Here is an 11602-nt window from a genome sequence, read left to right as displayed (position 1 = left end):
ATGAGGTTCTATCAGCAGCTGAATCTTAAGGGAGCTGGCAGGTGGCAGTAGGCCTCGGGGTATCCTGGTGTTTTGTAGAGTTACCCCAGGCCCAGTACTGGTGGCGGATGTCCTTGGTTTGCAGCCTGGCCTCTCCCAGGTTCCTGAAGTTTAGCACAGGCAGTGAACAACCGCAGATCACTTTGTAGCTCCTACTAGGTAGCCCACAGCAAATCACAGGCAGTAGGTGACCTGGGCCTGCACCAGGGCCCCTCCAAAGAGGTCCCAGTACCAACATACTTGGAGGTTGGCTTCAGACCACAGCAGAGCACCACCCAATTAGCATCATAAGTGGCAAACACAAAGGGCAATCTCAACAGGCACCAAACCCTACTTAGGCAAATCCCACTCAGTGGGGTAAGCCCCCCACACAGCAGCCTGTAAGCTGGGGATGTGGCCGAACTCCACAGTCAATCATCCTGATGGTCAATCCCACCCACTGGCATGCAAATAGCAACCAAGGCTCAACTATAACAGGAGGACACACACAATCCACACAAGTGACACTCCTGGAGCACCTGGAGCAGGTGACCAGGAAGACTGTGCCAAGGCTCCACAGGACACCTACTACATACAGTCACCTGGCAAGACTGGAAGACATAGCAGATCTACCTAATACATAGAAACAAACACAGTGAGGCAACCAAAATGAGAAACAAAGAAATGTGTCCCAAATGAAAGAATAAGAGAAAATGCCAGAAAAAGAACTAAATAAAATTGAGGCAAGCAACCTACCAGATACAGAGTTCAAAACACTGGTTATAAGAATGCTCAAAGAACTCAGTGAGAACTTCAACAGAGAAATAGCAAGCATAAAAAAAGACACAGAAACCATAAAAAAGAACCAGTCTGAATTGAACAATACAATAATTAAAATGAAGAATGCACTAGAAGGAATCACTAGCAGACTAGATGAATCAGAGGATCGAATCGGCAATTTGGAAGACAAAGTAGCAGAAAACATGCAATTGGATGGGAGGGATGTGAGTGAATAAAGGGGAAGGGATTAAAAAGTACAAACTGGTTGTTGCAAAGTAGTTATGGGAATGTAGGTTATAGCATAAGGAATATAGTCAATAATATTGTAATAACTATATATGGTATCAGATGGGTACTAGATTTATTGGGGTGATATATTGGAGGGGTTTGTAGGAAGGGTGAAAAAGGTGAAAGAATTGGGAAGTACAAGTTGGTAGTTAAAAAATAATTATGGGTATGTAAAGTAAAGCATAGGATATATAATCAATAATGTTGCAACAACTACATACAGTGCCAGGTGGATACTAGACTAGTCAGGGGAATCACTTCTTAAATTATATAAATGTCTAAACACAATGTTGTACACCTGAAATTAATATAAAACAACACTGAATGTCAATTGTAACTGAAAAATTTTAAAAGGGGAGAAACGGTGAAGGCGAATAAGAGGTCCAAATTTACATACATAAAACAAATAAGTAATAGGGATTTAATGTACAGCATAGGGAATATAGTCAACAATATTCTGATAGTGTGGTACGGTGTCAGATTGTTGCTGGACTTGACCATGGTGATCACTTCTTTAGGTATGTAAATGTTGAATAACTACAGTGTACCCCTGAAATTAATATAACATTGTATGTTAGCTATATTTTAAATAGAAATCTTTTTTAAAAATAAAGACAGGAAGATAAAATAAAAAAATAAAAAAATTGTGGCTATTATATTTAAGAAAATAGATAAGAAGATGGAGACTGCACCAAGGAACTGGAATCCATAAAAATGAACCATATCAAAGTTTTAGAAGTCAATAAAATAACTGAAAATAATAATTCATTAAATAGATTCCACAGCATATTAGATATAACAGAAATGAGGAATAGCATACTGGAAGATAGGTCAGTAAAATATATCCAGTAAAAGAAAAGGTAGAAAATATTTTTTTAAAAGCCTATAGGCACATGGAACATGATGAAATGGTCTAAGATGCCTATAGTTGGAATCCCAGAGGACACTACAGAGAGAATGGGACAGAAGCAATATTTGAAGAAATAGTTGCAAAAATTACATATTATGTCACCAAGATACAGATTCATAAAGCCCCAAGTGAGACATAGGCAAAGGAAATTCATAATTAGGCACATAATACTCATACTACTAAACACTGAAGACCAAGAATATCTTAAAAGCAGCCAGAGAAAAAGGCACATTATTTGAAATAAGCAATAATTAAACTGACAGTTGATTTTTCAACAGAAACTAAGGGAACTGGGGTGGTGGGGGGGGGGAGGGAGGAAAGAAGAATTAACAACTTGAAAATGTTGAAAGAAGATATCTGTCAACCTAGAATTCTATACCAGCAAAAATGAAGGCCACATTTTCAGACAAAAAAAAAAGAGAAGAAAAAAAAAAAATCTGAGAAAATTCATCTCCAGGAGACCTATATGAAAAGAACCTTTCCCTGGAAAAAGAAAAATAATCTCAGAGGTAGGAAAATGCAAGCAGAAATGAAGACCAATGAAAAAAGTAAATAAATGAGTAAGAATAAATGAATATTGATTGTATAAACAATATTAATGCTTTGTGGAGTTTAAAATATACAGAGTTTCATACTTAATAAAAAAATGAAACAAAGGTAGGAGGAAGTAAATGTCATAAAAATGATTTAAGGACCTCATATTTTCTATGAAGTGGCAAAACTACTAAATTATAATAGACTACAACAAATAAAGCATGCCATACTCTCTAAAACCACTAAAATAATTTTTTAAAAAGCACAACTAAAATTGAATTAACTAGTAGAGAGGAAAGCATAATCATAAAAAATTTTTATTAATACAAAGGTATATAGAAAAAGTTGATAATAAAGGAAAAACACAAATGGGACCAATAAATATGAAATAGTAACACGGTCAATTTAAATCCAAATATATCAAATTACATGAATTATTTTTTTAAGAAACCACAAATTCCAATTAAAATGCAAAGATTATCAGACTAGAGTTTTAAAAACTCACTTTATGCTGCTTACAAGAGACATCTTTATATATAAGGATACAAACTATTAAATACAAAAAGCTTTAAAAATATCTACCATAAATACATTGACCAAAATAAAATTGACATACCTTTACTACTGTCAACCAAAGTAAACTTTAAGACAAGAATTGCTAGAGATAGAGGGACATGTCATGAAAATAAAAGATTAAATCCACCAAAAAGATGTAACAATTCTAAAAATGTATGCATATAGATTCAAAATACATAAAGCAAATATTAATGGCACTAAAACAAAAATTAAAAAATTCACAAAAATATTTGGACAATTGAATATATCTCTTTCAGTACAACACAGAACAAGAAGACACAAAATATTTTTTGTAGAGATATAGAAGATTTGAAATACAGACTTGGCCTAATAGACCTATATAGAATATGATTCCCAACAACTCTAGAGTACGCTTTTTTTTTTTTTTTTTTCAAATCCACATGAAACATTTGCCAAAGTGAACCACGTACTGGAAAATTAAAAATTAAAAAATGCTCCAATCATTTTAGAAGATATAAATTATACCAAGTATGTTTACTGACTAGAGTAAAATTAAGCTAGAAAACATTAACAAAAAGAGAGTGAAAACATTCCCAAATGGTTGGAAATTCACCAGTACTTGTCTAAAATATGTGTATCAACATATATGTGCATATCCATATACAGAAATAAAGCTTATGATGTTGTTTTGAAATAATTTAACTGTTTATATACATTAAAGTTGGTCGAGTAACCCTAATAGTCAATGGCTATTTTAAGAACGGTAATATCTTTATGGTTATTTTAAGAACGGTAACATCTTTCTGTTCAATACTATTACATCTCATTATCAAATAACTTTATTTCATTTGATCCTTACACCAAATCTCTGATTGTTTTCTCCACATCAGAGATGAATAACAGTAAACAGAAGTATAGAGAGTTTAAGTAATTTGCCCAAGTCATGAAGTGGTAAAACTAGGATTCAAGTAGCAATAAAAAATCATCTGTCAACTTTTATGAGGCAAGTCCCTTGTCTTGTACAAAGAACTTCTTGCTGAAAAAGTGTCTTTAGATCAATACTCCATAATACCCAGTAATTGAAGGGTTACAGTTGTTGACCTTTAGATAAGTTAAAAGCAACAGGTATTTACTGGATTTATATTAAGTACCAAGGCTTGCCTGAGGTCCCAAGAGCTCAAAACTGAATAAGACACCATCTTTACCCTCCACTAGCTTACAGATCCAGTAGAGAATATATATAAAAATCAAAGTTCAAATCAATGTGATAGTTTTAAAACATGGGGTCTTCAATTTTTTTGACACTTCTCCCATTGAGATGTGGGGCCTACATCCCCACAATTTAAATCTGGATGGACTTGTGAATGCCTCAGCCATACGGATATGAGAAAAGTGAATCTGGGTCATCAAAGGCCAGGCAGCTTCCGCCTAGCTCTTTCGGAATGCTTGCTCTCTTGGAAGGTTTCTTCTCAGAACCCAGTTGTCATGATGTAAGAAGTCCAAGCCACATCTCTTATTGACAGTCTCAGCTGAATGCTAATTTGAAGTGATTGTGGCTCAGGAGCCAAGCATGTGAGTGAAAACACCACAATGCAAAAGATCCCACAGCCTATGGATTCCAGCCCTCAGCCATTCAGGTCAGCCCTAGACATCTTTCTTGCTGAGACCTGGAGCAGAACCAAGTCACTCCTGCCGTATCCTGTACAGACTCTTGACATTCAGGATCTGAGGGCATGGAAAACAGTTGTTTTCCATGCTTCTAAGTGGTTTGTTTATGTCACTAAGGGTGGCTGGTTATGCAACAATAGATAACCGGAAGAGGCAGTTTCCTCAAGTTTGCTTCCTTATATACCTGCATCAAAGTTAACCTGGAGAGACTGTAGAAATGGCAGATTTCTGGATCCCTCCTCTTTACTTTTGAATGAGGAATTTGACTTACTTTTGGGATTTAGGAACTTGAACATGACCCAACACCTGGGCAATCCTTACATTCAGTAAGTTTGAGCGCCACTGTCCTAAACCAAATTTGTAATCAGCCACAATAAGAGTGGTGCAGACTTTGATTGATCTCTGAGACCACTGGTGATTCTCAAATATCAGAGTGCATAACAAGAGAAAACACCTCATTCACATATTAAATATGAAGAGCTAAATCTGCAGCGACTCCTTAGACCTGTAAACAGTTTGCACCATAAATTACAGGGTGCCCAAAAAACGAGTGCATAGCAAGACAAAGAGGAGAGTGGTTACATCTTCCTGAGGGGTGAGAAAAGTGTGCAGAGAGAATGTGACATTATATTGAGTCCTAAAAGATCTGCTCTTATTTGTTCTTCAAGGGAGTAGGGCCCAGAAATTCTCTTAAACAAAGGAAGCAGATTCAGTAGAAGCAAATGTGAAGTGGCCTGATGCTACCTGAGTGTGTGTACTACCAGACAAGAGATGAGACTACAAAAAAGATACCAGAAAGGACTTGCTTTGCCAGGAAATTTGTACTGTTGCCTAAGGGCAATGAAAAGCCTCTAAAGGGGTTTAAGTTGGGGAAACTGTGATCAAGTTTGCATTTTGCTAAAGCTTTGTGGTTACTGTGTGAAAGGAGGAATTAAGCAAAACAACTTGAATCCTATTGTACTAGTTCAAGCAATAAAAAAAACAAAGAAACTAAGATTGGAGGTAGAGAGGAAATAGTGAAACGATACATGTCACAGAAGAAACTGCACAAGACTTGGTCTCTGAATTAGGAAGGCTAGATTAGGGTCTATGATGATTTCTAGGTTTGTCATAACATTTTTCTAAGAGAGGGGTATCACCCCTCTTCTTCTAGGGACCATAAACCCTGAAGTAAATGAACCAGGTTAACTCACAACTCTTCCAAAAATATGAAAAAGTGTTAACTTTTTATTAATACTGTGTCAAGTTGTTACTCCACAACCTACCCTTAGATACTTCTTTTTTTGGAGAATTTTCAACAGAACTGAAAATGAGGTGTGATTTTTGGAGATTCTTTACCACTAAGTCTAAGGAAGCTCATTTACTCTGCAGAAAGAATTTAGAAATTAGAAAAAGAAGTAAATTGTCCAACTTTGCATAGCTCCATTTAACCATTCATCCAGCTGTTGCATTCTTGTGCAAAGTGGGATGCTACTGGAACTGTTATTAAAATTGCACAACACAAGGAAGAGATGATGAAATACATATCATCCTTGATCGGGTTGTCCACTAGATAGCAAAAGACAGGATATGTGTGATAATAAAATTTTAAATCTGTGAAAGTAATTGCTTCTGACATCTCCAACTATGCAGCAGGCTGCCCAGACAGTGCTGTTCAGTCACAAATTTTAAGCCTAATGAAGTGAGAAGAACACAGTGTAGATACAAATTAAAATCTACTTACCAAGAACAGTCAGTAGCTTTTTCTGTTTTGTACACTTCCTTGCTTCATGTGAAGAAGAAAATATCTGTGAGGAATAATCATCCTTTTATGTTTTAAGTCAACACAATAGCGTTATTAACCACAAGAAAGGGCCATCTGGTAATTCTAATCTGTTATTAAAACTTTGGCTCTTATAGAACTACTTTTAGATTATTTTGACGATTATTGTTAAGCAGGTGGACAGTTGTGAGAGAAATAGGACCTGCTTAAAGTAATGGTTAACTGCGTATCCTATTGCTTTATTTTTTTTCCACCTTTTTCTCCATCACATTCAACATTTTTGAAGGCTTCATTTTTCTATCAACCACATTGCAACTGATATCGCAGGTATCTGGAGGAGCTGAAACTTTAGAATGGGGTTTCATGCATGTGAGCTGCAATGGAAGATGACGTAAATAACTAGACTGTGAACAGTCCCATGAATTCACTTTCCAATGATCATGTGTTTTATTTCTGATGTGAACTGTTTGTGAGTAACCTTGTTAACTTAGAAAAAAAGAAAAAGAAAAACTCCTACCATATATGACTGAACCCAAAACCTTGCTCACATGCCTTTATATCACCTCTGAGTAAAATAGAAGTTGAAATGCATCTTCTGTGACATAGAACCTTCAATAAGGAAACAAGGAATTATTAAACATATTATATAGCAAGAAGTCATCTACCATTCAAAGACCAATTATACTTTGGCAGCTCTAACTTAAACTTCTGTGACTCAAATAAGTTTCTCTGGCTTTGAGAAATCATGAAAATCCATACAGACAATTCTACTTTTGTAAAAGCAAGTAGGGGAGTTCTTTAAAAATATTTTCCAAAATGTGCATGCAACACTATATGTACAGTACATTTTTCAAATACAAATTTGTTATTGTATTTCAAGTGAGAAAGATAGCATGACATGAAAAGGAAAAAAAGTGGGATTGGGGCCAGATGGCTTGGGTTTGAATCATTGTTTCACACTTCTTTAGTTACTTTAAGAAGGTTAGTTACCCTCTCTGATATCAATTGTCTCATCCTTAAAGTCAGAAAATGCCTACCTACATATTATGTATGAAAGCTAAGTGAAACAATGACATGGATGCATCTGGTACTGAATTAGCTCTTTAAAAAATGCTAATATCAATTTTATAACCTGCATGAGATCCTGGAACAGAAAAAGAAAATTAGATAAAATATAAGGAAATTTGGAAAAACTATGAACTCTAGTTAATAAGAACGTATTAACGTCGGTTCCTTAATTATGACAAACACGCCTACTAATGTCAGATGCTAATAAAGGACAGTGCTCGATACAGGATTTACGAGAATCTCTATACTATCTTTGTGATTTTTTTTCTGTAAATCTAAGTCTATTTTAAAATAAAAAGTGTATTTAAAAAGAAAAAAAGCCCTAGTATCCATTCCCTTCCCTTCCCTTTTTAATGTTAAGCCGTTGATTTTCTTCAAAGGCACTGGCAGTGATATATACATATATATATATATATATATATATATATATATATATATATATATATATATATATATATATATATATATATTTAGTTTAATTCTACAGGAAAAATATGTCACATGTTGCCCACACTCATCCCCAATAGGTCTCTGCCATTTCTCCTAATATAGTTAAGAAACTTAGGGGAATTGGAAAACTAACCAGTCAAAATCATCTATTTAATTAAGGAGGGTCTTTTGTCCCTTTGAACAGCCTAAAATTGGACCTAAAATCTCATACAATCTCTCCTATCTAGTTAGAGTTATGACAGAAAGAAACGCCTGCTTTATGGCAACCACAGAGCTGCTGTAGATCATTTGCCTTGAAGGTCACTCTTTCTTCAACCCCCTTCCTTGTTTCCACTCCCCACCACGAATACTGCTGCCGAAATGTTTACTCTAGACACACAGCTCAATTTCAGTCAGGAGTTTATTGATAACTATGAAGTTGCAAAAACAGAGATAGCCAAGAAGCGTACGTTATCCCTCAGGCAGATTACTAAGACATGAAGAGCTCAGCATAACTTAAAAGACACAAAGAACAGGAGTTAGAGAACTCTATGCCTACATGAATTTCAGTACTTTTTTTTTAAATGACTACTGTCAAAAGTTCTTATGATTCATAGAATCCAGTTTTTAAGAAAACCTACCAGATGCAGAGACAAAAAACAAAAACAACAACTTATAGCATTGTTTTACATTCTATCACTTTCCATCAAACATAAAGAAAAGAGAAGTCTTCAAATAAGAAGTAGTCAGTGTAACTGGGCAGAGAGCAGGAAAATCCCAAAAGAAAGAGACAGAGTGAACAAGTATTTATTGACTACCTGCTATATAATCTTGGCATTGTTCATGGCCTGAGAATTATAAAAGCAATAGGAGCTATGATTTCTGCTTTCAATAAATTTGCAGTCCCATTGGATAGCTACAACAAACAGGGTGAGTACCACCGCAGAACAGTTATTGAGTTTATCCTACTTCTCAGTTCATGAAGGGCTTAGTATACATTCATTATCTCTTTTGACATAGATGCGACAGTCTGGAAAAGTAAGTATTTTTCTACCCAGTTTACACATGAGGAAACTGAGGCTTAGAGAGATGAAAATAATGACTCCAGGCCCCGACAGCTAGTAAGTGACAGGACTGAAGTCAAACCCAGGACTGTGTTGCCAAAGCCCCAACTCTTAACCATTACAATATAGCACCTCATTTTTAAAAGTCAAATTCAAGTACTTCTTTGCCAACAACTTGCAATAGCTTCTCTGAAACCAAAATAAGAATACAGGCATTTTCTTTGGCATATATCAGTAGCACTAAAAGAATATACTCAAAAAGGAAAGTATCAGCTGACCAGACTCTAGCCAACATGTTAAACTGCCCTTGAAAGTGATTTGGTCATGATCAGATCTCTTGCAGCGTTCGTGGTATAAAGTCTTCCAAGGACTCATCCAGTGAGCTGGTTACAGGAGCCCAGCAAACTTGAAACTGCCGTGGCATTCAAGCTCCTCAACCATTCTGCACATTCCTGAAGTGTTACCATGATAAAGTGTTCACTGATGCACAGATAAGGTCAAAGCCCGCAAGGGGGAAACAAGACTTTCGGAACAATGTTTCAAGGTCAAATGTTACCCAACTGTGTAGGACCATGCTCAACTCTTGGAGTATAAAAGTACAGATCCAGTTTCTCAAGGTCTTTGGGATAAAGTTCAAATTAGGTTGTTTAAGAGAGGGCCCTTATCAGTTTTATGAGCAACTTTCTGCAGATTTTAGCCAGCTTACTTGAAAATATTGGGGAAGAGGAATTTTCCAGCAACAGACCCACGGACCAAACAGTGACAAGAGCTATACTCTCTTCTGATGCAGATTTCACATTTATCCCAGGAAGCTCTTCTCCAAGGAGATTAAAGTACATAATTGTTTCTTGGGACTCACTGCAAACCCATTGGGGAATCCCCTGAAGAGCCACCAAACTTTTGTCCTTCCTAAATTTCAAAATAGAGTAAAGACAACACTGGTATGTCTTCCCTAAAGGAACTTTTCCCAGAGTAAGGGGTGTGTTGGAACTGTATTTATGAAGAATTTATACTCTTACATACTCATTAACAACTGGACTGGAGTCAATCTGAATATGACTTGTGAGCTCTTACTCATCTGGCATCTCCTTGCCAGGAATCTTTACTCTTACAGTGAGGTAGATTAATATATTGAGATATTAATTTAGGTTTTGTTTACCCCTGCATTTTTAAATTCCCCCTCCCTTCTCCCTGCCCCGTTTCAAAAAGGCAGTCAGGTTTGTGCTACTAGCCTCAGAGGAGATTTTTGTTTTAGAAATTGTCTGAGTTTTGTACTCATCCTGGATTTGTTAAGAAGATTAAGCTAAGGGTCAGATGCAGAGGGGTAAACAGGGGTGAGTGCTATTGATGGGGAAGATGTAGAAGCAGTAGCTGGAAGATGGACATAGTCCTGGGTAGGAAACAGCGTGGAGAGTCCCATTGCTGCTGAAGGTATATGCCTCATTTTCTGGCAATACTTTGAAAGGTAGCAAAACTTTCTGACGAATGGCTCCCTAGTGGATCTAGAAGCCTGGGTCCTAGGACGTGGAGCTCCATAGCCTATTTGCCATTAGACAGCAGAGCTATCACTATTCAAGGACCAGGAGGGTATGGACAATGAGGATCTCAGAAGCAACCATGAAGTTCATCCATTTTACAGGCACCATTTTAGCTTTTTGATGACCACCAACTCCCAAAATGATTCAAATAGAATCTCCTGCCAAATTGAAGAGATTTAATTTGATTTAGAGACATGTGATTTTCCACCCCACCTGAGCTCCTTCCAGGTGTAATAATAATTTGCGCTAAAATACTTTTCCAGTTCTACTCTGTGCCCCTGCCCTTCCTGACCATGTCCCCATCACTCCTCCTCCCCACCATCCACACACAGTCATACATAGATACACCTATACCATTTTTGCAGGTGGATGATAGAGATTTTTAATTTTCAATAAAAGGGAATAGTCACCCATAACTTCTCAATGTGAAAACCATAAAGATTTATCTTCACTTAAATATGCAACTAGAAATGGCAAATCATTTGCAAATTCATTACCTTTTGAAGAATTTCCTGGAAAATTTGAGCTGAAATTAAGTGAAACTTTTGCCAAAAGGAACATATGAATTTTGTTTTACTGAGATATTAAGCTAATATATTCTCTTCTTTAAAGTTTTTGCTGTGGTATGTTTGATTCAAAGCAATCTTCCAATTGCTTTACCATTAGCTCGAAGCAAAGGAAAATGAAAAGCATGACAAGGCATAAAATTGGCCTTAGCAATATTTAAGCTTGCTTCAGCCGTGACCATTATCCTCAATGCTCTTACAGTCTGAACAAAACAGCCATAAAATCGGGTTATTGTTTTTAATTTTATAACCCATGATTTATTTTGTTTAACTTCAGTGACAGCCTGCGATCCCAGTAAGTGTCTTCAGTTAGGAAATGCAGGCAGGAAATCAAGGCCCAGAAGTCATTAGTTGTAGCATGTAGTCATCTCATTTATCTTCCTGTATAACTACCAGAGTATGATCCATGTGATTCCTATTATATAAACTAACATTGGAAA

The sequence above is a fragment of the Rhinolophus sinicus genome, linkage group LG05, assembly GCF_036562045.2.
Source record: "Rhinolophus sinicus isolate RSC01 linkage group LG05, ASM3656204v1, whole genome shotgun sequence".
NCBI classification, from domain to species: domain Eukaryota; kingdom Metazoa; phylum Chordata; class Mammalia; order Chiroptera; family Rhinolophidae; genus Rhinolophus; species Rhinolophus sinicus.
The sequence above is the reverse complement of the archived record's forward strand: the minus strand, read 5'-3'. Positions refer to the sequence as shown.